Raw genomic sequence first — 14,307 nt, 5'->3', positions numbered from 1 at the left:
GGAGAAAAGGGTACCAGCACGGCTGCACTCCTTGCCTGTGCTGCCTCCCTGCGCAGATGCCTAAACCCTGGTGATCTCTGTCTTCCACCAGTCTCAGACTGCAGGATCTAGGATCTTCAAAGCAGGGCCAGACTCAGTTCCTCCAGTGAAGAGGAAAGGAAGAAAAGGAAAGAAGTATGAATGGTAGGGGAAGGGGGAATGAGCCTTTGCAGAACCTTGGCTAAGCATGACCAGCCCTGGGAGATGGAGGGTTTTGTTCCAGTCACCATCTCCCACACTCCTGGCTCCTGAGAAGTTTGTGGTGTTGGTGAAGCCAAGGCTTTGGGCTCTCGCTTGAGGCAGGGAGGATCACCAGGGCCAGCACTAGTCCCAAGGGCTGTGGCAGTGGGCAGGGGGTGGGCAGAGGAAGGACACAACACTAGAGACCATGGGAAGGTTCATTCACTCAGGAGGTCATTAAGGGACCAGCAATTTAAACTTTAAATCTATGTGCCTAAACAGAATAGAAGGGAAAGAAGCCAGTCAAGGACTGGCACTTGCATTGCAAACTGTCACTGTCTCTGTTTGTGAAAAGGCTTTTGACTGACAGCAAAGTTTGTCAGAGGCATCTGACGTCAGATCTCTGTGCATCAAGGTGTTGGAATGACAGCTTGCCAATGGCAACAGCAGCATCAGCCACCTCTGGGTAGCTCCAAGCTCTCCTCCTCCTCCTCACCAGGGTTTCAGAGCAGACAAGAACAGACGAGCAGGCTTCCCCAGCACCGACCTGCCCGCTGCCCATGAACTCTTGGGTGGAGGAGGAAAGAACAGATGCTTTCATGCTTACTGGATGCCACATGGCTATGGAGCTGTTGTACCCCTGTGATGGAGACATCCTGACACAGGCAGGGCAATGTGCCCAGAGCCACCTCCCTCTCCCAGCACCTTCCAGGCACAATGCAAACCCCTTGTACTCCTTCAAACTGGGGATTTTTCCCAACAAAGTGTTCCATGGTCCCTTCTCTGGCTTGAGAAAATTAATGAATGTGCTAAGTGCCAGGCTGCAACGCTAACCACTTCCTGGGCCTTCCCTCTCCCCTTGCCAGCTTCTGTATCACTGGCATGACTTGGATGAAGCTCTGCCTGAGGCAAACCAGGCAAATCAGCAGGAGACTAAACCAGGTATTGCGTGCTTTGCCACTGAAACAATATAGTAGTTCTGGTAGTGGCAAGGCCAGGGCAGAGTTGAAGGCAGAGGAGGAGGCTGGGGCAAAAGCAGCACGAATGGCTCATGTTTGCTCTCTTGATGTGAGATCATACAAATGGTAATGGTTCACCAGGAGAGCATCTGTTCCTTAGGCAGGGGCTGTACCACTGCAGGTATCCTCCAGAGGCATCGCTGGGCCTTTATGCAAATAAATACATCAGTAAAAGCTGTGGCTACAGTGAGGGATTTGGCTGTCTGTGCTTGGAAACACCTGAGCTGTCCGGGATAATCGCCCTGTGGCCATGGATGGATGGGTTTTCTGAGCCCCAAGACACCTGCTTGCCTCTGAAGTGGTTTAGTCCATCTGTTTAATGCTGTGCTATCTGGGAAATTGTTTCTCTGCTTTGGCTTTAAATGATGAATTTTTGCCTGAAAATTATCCTTTGTTTATCTCTCCTTGTTCCAGTGACCCGCTTTGCTGCCTCTCCTCTCACCTTCGCTTGGGTGCTGCAGGAGCAAGGGTAGAGGGAGCAGGAGCCGTGATCATTCCCAGCCCTGACTATTAGACTGTTGATCTTTCCGCCAAGCCATCCAGTCCCCAGCTGAAACCCTACCTCAGTCCAGTTCACGGCTTCTCCGGAACACAGAGCAGGGTCTGGCACTCCAGAGACTAGAAAGGAGCACGAGAAATACATACTAGCTGAAACGAGAAAGGTGGGGAGGAGAAGGACCAACCTCCACGTCTCATCCCCTCCCTCACTTCACCTCCTGCCTCTAATCTCCTTCACTTCCATGTAGAGAGCTTGGGGCTGCTCCCTGTTCTTGCACAGGAAGGCCTGTGTGTGCTTGGTGATAGGGATGTGAAGGCCCCACCCTCCTGCTGAGGGCCAGAGGTACATTATGGGATGGACAGACAGATGGATGCTTCACCTTGGCTTGGCTCGAGCTGACTCCCAGGGGACTAAGCCAGGCTTTCAGCCTGCTTGGCTGCTGCTGGCTGGGTGCTGGATGAGAAGAGCTGGGCTTGGGACTGGCTGTAAGACACTGTGTGGATGCTCCCCACTTCACTCCAGTACCCCAAGCCCCAGCACTACAGGCACCTGAATGCCCCCAGAGTGATGCCACTTCTGTGGCCCTGCTCAGATGATTCCCTCTGTTTTCTGTGTCCAACAGAATGGTCTCTAGAGGAGGAATTTGCCAGCTTGATTTGCAGTTTAGATAATTTCCCTTAGAAAAAAAATCTTGGGCCATAACTCTCTTAGGAGGGCCAAATATCTTCCCTCTGAAATTTGGCATGGCTTGCTGCTTTGTCGATGCAGGTGTGAAACTGTTAAACATCCCAAGTCAGCTGGGTCTCTGACCCTAAATCAATAGCAGCAGCAACCTCAAGTCTCGAAACCACCTGTGAGAAGCTCCCATTTCATTTGGATGTTTCTGAGAACTGGAGCCCAAATTTCTCTCCATTCCCTGATGACATGGAACAATCACTTGGGAACCTGGTTTTCATGCAAGTGAATTTGCAGAGGAAACAGAGCTGTTACAAAACCGAGTTGAATCTCACTGAGGAAGCTTTGCAGTATGAGTCCAGCTCAGCACAAGAGCCAAAATAAAGCAACGAGGTGACAGGATGGATTCAGATGTAATTTGGTTAGAGCTGGGGTGGGGGGGGAAATCTGCAGAAGGTCACAGTGACTCTAAACAAGTATCTTGTATTAAACCCAGCTCAAGTTTTCATGTCTCGGTAAAAGAGCTGGAGCATCTATAACTAGTAGCAGGTTATTTTTGGCATCCCAACCTATTTTGTAGCTCTCAGGAGGACAAAACTGCTTCTCTTTGACTTTGCAAAGCCTGGATTTCTTTTTGTGTCTGCAGGATGCTGAAATCTGCATTTAAATTCTTCTGCCACTGCTTGTCTTACAAAAACTCACAGGTCCAGGCAATTACTGTTCTTGCTTGCTTTGCACAGAGGAAAGCGCCTGCAACCTATATGAGGGCTGCGTTGTTCAAGCCGCTGTTCAAAATAACAACATAAAATGGTGTCACAGCCCTAAAATGCCTAAATTCTCAGCAGACAGGGTGGTCTGAATGGTCTCTCTAATTGCCTTCTTACAGGTCACTGGGCCGCAGACATTTGCTTGAGGTCACTTGGAAAGCCAGTAGGTACCAGAGCCAGGCCCCAGTGGTTTGCATGGAGCTGTCATCAGACAGGTTTCCATGACTCTCCCTCTTCCTTAGCATGTCCCTTCCTGAGCCCTGGATGCACCCACACCGTGTTCCCACACTTCCTAAGGCTGTTTGTCAGATGGGTGCCAGATCTCCAGTTCTGCAACGCACTGTGTGACATCTGGTCTGTCTTCTCTCCTGCTTCTCCCAAATGAAGATAGCCAGAAAAATATTTAAGCCAGCATACACGGACCCACCAAAATCAAAGTACTTCACAAAATTGATGGCATTTCACTGGAATTTTGTTTTGAAATGAAACAAACAAACAAAAAGATCTGGCAGCATCAAAACATCTTGTTTCAGCGTTTTCAGGAGAAAGAAAACCATCCTGTTCTATTCTGAAAAGGCTTTTCACTGCTGAGATTGTTTCAGAAAATAGCTAAATCAAGCAGAAAGCAAATTAAAAAATCAAAGTCTTTTGGAGATGGATCCAATTTCCAGATTTTTCTCTGACTGGCAGCCAAGGGGGGCAGTGCCACTCTGGGCATCCCAGCCAGTACAGCGCTGGTACAGCACTGCTCTCCTCCGGCTCCCTGTGTGTGCATGGCGGGGACAGCAGAGAGCAGGGAGGTAGCCCAGGGCTAGCTAAAACCTGGGAAAAACAGGCAAAATTAGGGAAAGGACCAACCTCCAGAATAAAGTTGTGCACCAAAGAGGGACAAAGAGGACTCAAGATGTGACAAGAGCAAATGTCTTAGAGACAACCCCTGCCTCTGTCTCCTGCGTGAGGCCGTCGCATCAATGCCCGTAACACCCACGGCACGTACCCGGGGACAGGAGTGCTCCCGCACTGCCTGTGCCAGGGCCCCGTCCCAGCAAGGTGGGGACCACGGAGCTGAGTCCTGTAGCATCCTGCAGCTCCCCCAGCAGCTGAGCAATGGGAGCAAACCCCACGGGGCTGGGGTACAGCTCATAGGGTGCACAGGTTTCTGCTGCAAAGTTCATTACAGGAGAGTTTTCAGGGAATTCAGGGCTCTGTGCTTAAGCCCGGTCCTCAATTACCTAAACTTCTTTCTCTTCATATGTCAGCATTTCACATTTCCTTCAAACGTTTGGATGTATAAGGCCACTCTTCTCTTGCTGGTGTTATGGAAAGTGACCTTGATAGGGAGTAGGGCCCCTGGCACAGGGAAGCTGGGCAGATGCCCACAGAGCCATCAGTTGGGGACTGAGGGAAGAGTGTACGAGGGGAGCACCTCCTCCAGAGTCTGTCCAGGGCTCCAGTGCTGAGTGTATTTTGCCTTGAAAAGCAAAAATAAGCCACTACTCCACTAAGTGAGCTGCCCTAGAGCAGCAATGCATCTGCTGGAGAAAGAGCTCTTCTGTGCTTAAGCTAAAACTGGAGCAGTCAGGGGTGCAGGGGTGTTGCATGGGAACAAGCACACAGTCAATGCACCCGCCCTGGGAAACACGAGATTTCCTGGGGTCGAGTGGCATGGGGTACATCTCTGTCAGAGCTGACACATACGATCAGGACATGTGCAAGTTTAATTAGGCACTTTGTTCATGAAAAAATGAAAGTAGATTCAAGACACTGGATCCCCACAGTGAGCTGGTACATACGCTGAGAAGCATGTCACCAGTCCACTAAGATCTTGGGCAGATGCTGCTGGATAAATAAAATTCCTTCCTCCTTTAGTGATGGGAAGTTTAGACAGGCAGGAGGGAGAGAAACAAACACAGTGTTTACAAAACTAAAAAAAACCCTAAACCTGAACCTCCAGGATGGGGATTGTACTGTCCACCCTGTCCACAAGGGATCCAAAGGACAGCTGGTACAATACATGCTGATGCATAATCAGTGGTGAATACCTCCTTCCCCTATCTCTACATCCCCCACAGTTTTATTGAAATAAACTAAAAGCAATTCTTGGACATTGTAAGACAAGGTAGTTATCTCTACAGCCATCCAGCAGCAGATTTATTGATCTCTAAGAGGTGTTCAAACTATATTTTCTTTCATATGACAAGTGGCCTATTTTATTAAAGCAGTTTTTCAGCAGTCCTGAATCACTGCTGCAACTCCATTTTGTCAAAAGCAAACTGAAGATGTTTTCCACTTGTCATGGTTTAACCCCAGGCAGCACCCAAGCACCACGAAGCCACTCGCTCACTCCTCCCTCCTCCCAGTGGGATGGGAGCAGAATTGAAAAAAAAGTAAAATTTGTGGGTTGAGATAAGAATGGTTAGTCAAGAGTCAAGAAAACTGAAGATGGTACCTTTGTGCACTGGGGAACATCAAGCCTTTAATGGTAAGAATTGAAGTAAAAGAAGGGCAGGTTTCCAGGCAATAATGATAAACACTTTAATAGTTGAACTTGAAAGTGAGGGAGTCTTTTTGGCAGCAAAAGAAAAGAAATATGGTGAACTGTTTTTACACTACTTTCACTGAGTATGAGTGAAAGTAGTGTAGAACTATTTTGAATGAGTGGGCCTAATATTTTGAAGATTGGAAGCAATTTGGATGAACTTGAAGAATTCTTGGCAAAAAATGTGAAACCCAGTCTGAATTGCATTAACAATGTTGACAATGATGCCCTCAAAAAGACTGACAAAGGTGATTGATTTGATGAGTTTGCAAATGTAAAAAAAAAAAAGCTGAAATTAAATGTGAAGAGGGGAATAAAAATAAGACTGGAGAGATAAGAAATGGAGTGATATATTCAAGTACTTGGTGTGAAATACAGTCTCCATAAAAACACGAAAACATTATCTGGGTTTTTACTGGTACTACCAGAACCAATGTATCTTTATAGACAGATGATAGGAAATATAATAGCTCTGAGATGACTACAGCAATCAATGTCAAAATATATTTCCAAGATATGTTCATAGTGAATTTTACCATATGCTTCCTTAATTTTAAACTTTCAGAAGATAAACATTCTTCCCAGTACAAAATCCCTTACATTTCCTCCTATATTCTTCTATACTTAGAGAATTGAGAGGGCTTACAATACTTAAAAGAGCAGACTGTTGATGGCATAGATAGGTAGAGCATTTTGAAAGGTAGAGCACATTATTTTTGGTTTTAGGGCCAGTTATGTCAGAAGACAGAAGAGACTTGTGAAGCTGAATGTGAGCTTGCTGGTGAAGACTACAGCAGGTTATTGAGCGCTCTGTTTATTTTCAAGTTGATGCAATGTTTTAGGGTATTATGATAAAACTTCTGTTATCACTTGGTTGATCATAAGTGGTCTTGCCTTCAGTTTGTAGTTACACATTTTGAGTCACAGCTTCAAATTATTTGTCTCGTATAGTCTTCTATAAACAATCTGTTAGGGGTTTCTTATGTAACATTATTCCTCTCAAGTTCAGCAAAAAATGCTGCATCGTGAAAAATGTGCATAATGTATAACAAATTCAGCCCCTTTGGTAACTGCAGGCAAGTGAATCTTTCTTTCATTTTGGAACATGGTTAGAGCAGCCTGAAGGAAGGAGGGAGAGAAACAGCAAGACAAAACAAGAAAAAGGGTAAAAGCAGCCTTTGTGGCAGTACCATAAAAATACAAACGCATTGTACCAAACTGTTGCTGGCGCTAGAGATTAAATCAGAAGCATATTTCCCTTTCCCCATTGGCTTCTAGGGTCTTGCCCCACACTGTGGGACACAAAAGCCATTTTTGGCTGAGACCAGCCTCAGCACAGTCGCAGGCACAAGATGGCAACACATCTGCCTCAAGTGCTTGCAGTGATTTCTCCGTCCAAGATGCAGCTTTGCTGTAGCCGCTATGTTGCATCATCCCTCATTCTACTAACCTGTCAGTGTCTACCCAAGCCCAGAGCAAACCCATTTGCTACAAGTTTTACAAGTCCTAAAGCCCATCTGTAGGAAACCACTCACAGGATTTTTTCTGTCCTCCTTATTACAGACTCAGAAGACTCATTTTAAAAGATATTTCACAAGCCTGTTGGCTCCCAGGCTGACAGCATGTGTGCAGAGTGGACAGTAGTCCAAAAGTCACCAACTTCGGCAGCATCGATGACCCCAATGTGCCACTCCTGCAGAGGGAGGAGAGATGCCGAGATGAGGCATGCTGCAGTGAGGAACATTTTGTCCACATGATAATGTGTTCTGGCAACTACAGGACTCAAATCCTAACATTAAATCTGAATTAAATTACCATTCACTGAGCTACTGAGAGGTATCTGCTCTAAGGGAGAGTTTATGCCACAGACTGCAGGAAAACCCAAACAAAATCGGTTCCCAGTTAGCTCGAGCGCCAGCAGCACGCCAGTTGCTGCAGCACAGTGCTCACATGCCATTATTTGCTGGGTTTCTTGCCCTCCTGATGGGGGGCTGAGCTAGCCAAGCCCTGCAAAGCTGGCGTGGTGCCTTGGGGCTGCCCAGGGCGCGGGGTGGTCCCTGTGACGGGACACTTCCCGGGGGTGGCTGGGTGCTGTTCTCCACTGCGGGCTGCCAAACTCCCACACGTGGAGTGGCTCATGAGCGCAACCTGAATCTAGCTTTCTAGCTAGATTCACATTTTCAAACTCAGAAGCTAATAGGAGAAAGATGAGATGTCTATTTTCTGTATTCTTTCCAGGAAATGGTCTAGTTGCACAGGTTGCAGAACTTCCCAGTCTTGGCACTGAATGTTGACGTTACAACAGTATTTAAACATTTACTCTCCCTTCACACACACAAACATATGCCTGTGTGTGTGCACAGGGGAATCGGGTGGAGGCACAGTCCTTTTAATATCATTGAGAGAAGCAAGCCCGAATCTTTCTAAGCATGACCTGGGATGAGTGCCATACTATTTCTATGTAATTTGGCTGGATAGTTCTGAGCCATCTCAATTCTCCAGCCATCATCACTTTGCCTGGTTATCATTCATACATTTCTATATGCTAGTTTGCTTGGAAGAAAGAGGTTGGAAATTTACAGCTAGAGTGGATGAGTCTATATTTTTGGAATTGGAGCTAAATTACCCACCAGTTGAAGCATTATTGTGTTTTACAATAATTGCTGATTAAAATTTAAATGCACTAAATTCCACCTGTCATTCCCAGCATCGCCTCCGCTTGTGACAATGCCAATGCTGTGAGCGGGTATGAATGAAAGGACTGAAGGAAGTGGTTTGTTTGCACTATTCCATGCTTTCATTCTGTTACAACCTGCTAAACCCCCTCTCCCAAATCCTCGACACATTTTCCACAAAATGTCTGCTCTACAGGATGCTTTGTAGAATGAAGACACTGTGGTTCAGGTTTTCAAAAGCAGACTCTTCATTTTCACACCCATGCAGGACAGACACCCACCTGCCTGAGCTGCAGCCCTCCATTATTTGTGGCTAGTCAACCTGCTGCTTTAATATACAGATGCTTCTGACTATTGATTGAGTTTCCAGGTGGGCTTTTCTCTCATGAAGCTTTTTAGAGTAACTCCTACTTAGTGTCTCACTTTTGCTCCTGGCTATAGGTTGTGATCCAAGTCCATTTCTCTAGCTCTCTTGAACTCGCCTGTGGCTTCAAAACTTCTTTTGACTGATTAAACCCCCAGTCCTTTCCTTCTCCTCTCGTGCCTTCTCCAGATCAGCATTTTTGGCCTCCTTCTTGCTTTTGCTTTTCCAGACTCTCAAGCTTTTCCTCACTGTGCCTAGCATTTCCCAGCCTAGAGAGCTGGGGAATACCACAGTCCCTGGGGAGGTGGTATGTTTATGATAAATCAGGGAAATGGATAAGCAAGTACCTGCTTTTAACAGCATTTTCTACATTCAGGTGTTTCCTCTTCCCTTTTTACTGTGGCTGAATATTGCAACAGACAACATGTGTCTGCAAATCACTGCTACCCTGCACTTCACCCGTCTGGGTCCACATTTTAGTCATCAGAGAAGAATCAGCCTGATTTAACATCCATTTACCCATTCTGGCTGTCTGAACCAAAAAAACCCAACCAAAACCCCATATGGGAAGGCACAGTGAAGCAGAAGATGGTCTGCTGAGTTATACCCCATGGCATTGCCCAACCCATTCCCAAACTCCTGCTTCCAGGGGTTGAAATCCACTGAATGGGCTGCACCCGTCCAGATTTAGCAGAAGTCAGCAGTAAAAACAGCGTGGCATGTGCTGTGTGACCTCGAGTTCTCTTAACCCTCAGGAAAAAGCTGACTAGACAAATGTGGGAAGAAGCAAGGCTAGCAAGGGACCCAAGGCTGACAGCTCAGCATCTCATTACTCATCCTCTCAGTTCTGTCTCATTTGTTTTAGCACCTTTGTGGGCTTGTTTTTGATAGCTAAAGAGGGAGAGAGATGTGACTCTAAGACAACAGGATTATTAGGAGAGAAGGGTGGAAGAACAGCAAGACTGAAAACAAATCTGCTTCTAGATGGGGTCTCAGGTCTAAATAAGTGCAGTGTATTTTGAACTACACTAGGCACACTGCATAGTGTCCTGGCTAGTTCTTTAGGGCCGCACTTGCCATGCCAGAGCAGGGCATGCATGTGGATGGGCTACAAACCAACCAGTGAACTCCTGGCTTGCCTGGATTCCAACCAGCAAAGGATGATATAAAAGCTCGCCTGCTCACAATGCTATTTTGATAAGGTTAGAATATCGCTTGTATTAGTGAAAAGCAGAAGGTAGTCTTGAGATTAAGGTGGGAAATATGCATTCATCTCCTAGCTCCAACAGAGATCTTCTTTATGTGGTCTTGGGCAAGCCAAGTAAAACTCCCATGTTTCATAACCTGATCTTGTATAAGAAAAATGATACTGCTTTCTGTTCTTTGTCTTGACTACTTCGACAGTGAGCACCTGGGGAAGAGAAAGGTTTTCACTCTGTGTTTATACTGTGCCTGGTTCTTAAGGGCATCAGCCTGCAATATTCCCTCAACATAAATAACAAGAAATAATAAATAAGTTAAAATACATGTTGTTACACAATTGTACAACAACTAAGCCCAGTGAAACGGTGGTACTTGGTGTAGCTGGGCACATGAGTCAGTGTCTCTCAGCATCACTCCATATTGATCCAATGCCCCAAGGCCGGAGGCGGCAACGCCAGGCCATTCTGCAGTGTCTGTTCACTGGTTATGTGTAACCACGCTCAGCACCTCCTGCCCTCCAGCCTGCCCAGAAAGACCAAGAGGAACTCAAATCAGGTCAGGGAATCAATTAGAGCCCTGGAGAGCAGGGATGATCAGGTTTGCATTTGCTTTGAGAAGCTGGAGGACATTGCATCCTACCAACTGTGAACTGCCTGGCTCTAGCATCAGCTTTACCCTGGGGAGGGAAGGGGCAGTATGAGACAGGGAGGAGCTCAACTCTCCTTACCTTTAGGAATGCTGTATTTACTCTGAGCAGATGTACACATGAGATGTATTCTCACTAGCAGGGTTTGTTTTCCTGCTGCGTTTGAGCTCCCAGCATGTGGACTCTTTTTTGAGCAAGCAGTGGGCAGACAGGGCAAAGACAGTAGCATACACAAACCAGGGAGTTTGGTTTTATTTCCAAACAGGCATACACAGAACCGTAGGGGAGTATGAGAGGGAGAGGGCAGCATGTCCTCTCACTGCAGTATCTAAAAACTAACCAGACACCTAAGACTCAAGGCAAAAATTTAAGCTACGTGACTAGTGGGAAGAGAAAGAGCCAGCAGGAAAAATCTATCAGAGCTTTCCATGGTTCAATCAGTCAGAGCCTGCTTCACTGGGGAAACAATCAATTAACCACTTCCAATAGAGCAGCCACAGATGTGCTATTCTGGAGGTAGTAAATCTTTGAGTTTATTTCTTCTCAGTAGCTTTATTTACAACATCACAAGAATCTTCCTCCTTGCTTATCCTCACTTCTCTTAAGTTTCTCCCAAGGATCTTTCTGTCCATGATGATCCGTGAAGAAGAACACTTATGCACTAACAGTTTCCAGCTTCACTGCAAATCCTTATTTCCCCTAAACAGGCAGCCAAAACAAACCATTTCCTCCAGGCATCTGGAGGGCATTACACATTTAACCCTCCATCTGATTTCTAGCTGTCACTGCATTTTGTGTCACTTTAAGGCAAATGGTTTTGGTTTAGGATGTTCTGACCTAACCAGTAATCAGAGCCCTGCAGTACATGAATTAGGCAGGTCCCTGCCCTGAGGAGCCAAATGTAGCAGGCAAATGAGAGGCAGATGACAGCAAAGCTAAGGGATGATGCTGAGAGTGCTGAGCCCAAGCTCCTCTGTAGCAGAAGGGTGCAGGAAAGGACTCTAGCATGGCTGGTCCCATAGGTACGGTAAAGAGGGAGGTGTGAGACAGCTTGGAAAAATATGCACTGAAGGAGCATTGAGAAGATGTGATCAAGTGGTGCTGAGAAGTTGTGCAGAGACAAGGGGTTTGGACTGCACCTGCAGAGGGAGAGGAGGCCAGCAGCTGGATGGAGCATGGAGAAAGGTGATATGGGTGACAGTGATGGTCTTTCTCAGCACCTCAAAGGTAGATCTCAAAGCACTCAAAGCAGAAGGATCTTCAGTCCTGGTGCACTGGTGAAGAAAGCAAAGGACTGGGAAGAGCGTTGTGGATAGAGATCAGTTATCCAAACCACAGGCCTGTGCTGTCTGTAGGCACTGCTACCTCTGCCATCACTATGCTTTCAAGATGTAGTGAAACAAGAGACATTTAGATGACCACAGCATAAAGCTGAGATTAAATTTCTATTCCCCATGTAAATTTTTCCTCGCATGCTTTAAATGAATAAAAAGCACCTCTCAGCACTTCTAGGTAGCTCCTCTGCCTGGAAACCTGGAAGCAGATTTTGATTCACAGATGCCTCTTGCTCCTCCAATCAAATGTGCTGCCAGGACTGGTAGAGAGAAGCTATCTTAACAGCTTTAATGCACTTGGATTTGTCCCTGTAGCTGCTGCTAATGCCTTGATCGGTGCTATTGAAATCTCTTCTTAAACATATGGTAATACATTCCTCACTGATGACCTTGCCTTTCAAAACTTAGACCTGGAGTCGTCATTGCCTCTAATAAGTTCATTCTGTTCTTTGTGCATTACTGCCTGTCCAGCCTAGCTTTGATGAAGGAATTCATGTAACTCACTAAGTCCTGAGCAAGTTTTGATTAGTTTTTGAATTAAAAACTGTATTTTCTGTTGGGAAGCCCTGCAGACTGATCTTGGTATCTGATATTCAAATGATCTCAGACATTGCGGATGCATCACCAGTAATGAAGACTCTGGATGTAAGGGCTGGGAGGTCACTAATAGGCCTTAACTGCCCCGATGAGTCTCTTCTGGGGCTCACATTCACCCTCTCTGCCAGGAGCTCCATTTAACCTCCAACTCCAGGAACCTTCAGTTCTTGCCTGGGCCATGTTGTGGGTGAGCCTCTTTCATGGCTCTTCCTGAACTGCTCTTTGGCTTTCCTTGGTTGACTTTGGAGCTGCTGTGTTGATAGGACCCATTGCCATCACTGCCCTGCTCCACCTCCTGTGGCACGGGGCTGTGCCTGATCAGAGGGGTTGTTCCTGCCCTGTGCTGGGGCTGCTCCTGGCTCCCCTTTCCTGGGAGCAGCCCTGCTCCTGCTGCTTCCTGACAGTGGCAGCCACAAGCACTCTACAGCTCGGGGAGGATTTTCAGTAGATGGAAGACACTTAATGGATTGATCTATTAACTGTTTGAGAGAAGAGTACACGTAATACTATGGGCTATAATTCTTGTTTACTGTGCATGGAAATAAAAACAAAAGCAGTATTTGTAAGTATGAGGTCTCTAGCTCTTACAACTCTGAAGCTCAAGTGGGGCTGAGCCAAGTGCTGACCCTAGGATGCCCAGCCTGGTCATCTTCTGGTTGTCTGCAGCTGGGCTCTAGCACTGGAGGAGGAAAAACACTTCACTTCAGGCAGCATTTGGTGTACTGTAGTTTTAGCCACACTTTCCTTATGGAGATGTTGGGCTCTAATCTGTGGTTTTGGAATAGCACTAACAGGCCTGTTGCTTCCTGTGTTCAGTGGGATGATACTTGGTTATCATGATGGGTGGACAGGCCAAGTGCGCGAGGAACAACTTTGTGAACAACTCTGAGGGGACAGCATCCTTGCTGGGGAGACCAAGTTGCAGTCAGAAAACATGCTCTGTCTCATCCCATCCCAGGCTTTGTTGCACTGAATAAATGATGTTATGGTGGGTTTCCTTTCCCAAGGTGGAATGGGGGATACTGTGATGTCTGTCACAGACAGCACCTGTGATCAGCTGGCACTTTCGGGCCAGTGATTATCCATAAGGCTTGTCAGAAAAGAATACAAGAAGCGAGCCTTTGGGAAGGATCTAAAATTCCCTCTCTACACCGAGTACTTAAGTTCCCACCAGCATCTACCCAATGCTGTGCTGCAGAACTGGTTTAAATACAGTCTTCCAATTTAATTTAACCCTCTGATCACCCACCAAGGAAAACCTCTTGTTTTAGATGCTTTCTGTCTGGGAGCTGGTATAGTCCCAAACAGTGGCTTTTGGTGTTTTGGTGGGGTTTTTTTGGTGCTTGAAGAGTTAGGTGTGGAAAGACTGTTCTGCTGGTGGGGGCTGCTGACAATGAGCCCTGGGATGGGGGTGGAGGAAATGGGGGAAAGTTTAATGCATGGAATTAAATGCTATCGCGGCCTGGCTGGGAACAGCCTTCTCTGGGGAGACAGAGGGTCTTCTGAGAGGGGCAATGGCTGAACAGACACCCCTCCAGGAGCGGGAGGGACGGATCTCCCCGCGGCTGCCCGGTTCCCCTCACCCACTGTCCGCCTCAGGGAAGCGGCCGCCCCCCGGACTGGCCGTTTGTGGGCGGCGGAGCCGAGCGGCTCCTTAAATTGTCTTTTATCTCCCCCCCCTTAGGAAGAAACCTCCTGAAAGTCTCCAGCTCATCTTGGGGGGCACGCACGGGGCCGGGGCGGCGTGTGAGGGGCCGCTGGGCCCGGCCC

Source organism: Athene cunicularia (assembly GCF_003259725.1).
Source record: "Athene cunicularia isolate RWA chromosome 20 unlocalized genomic scaffold, athCun1 chr20_part1, whole genome shotgun sequence".
In the NCBI taxonomy this organism is placed as follows: domain Eukaryota; kingdom Metazoa; phylum Chordata; class Aves; order Strigiformes; family Strigidae; genus Athene; species Athene cunicularia.
The sequence above is the reverse complement of the archived record's forward strand: the minus strand, read 5'-3'. Positions refer to the sequence as shown.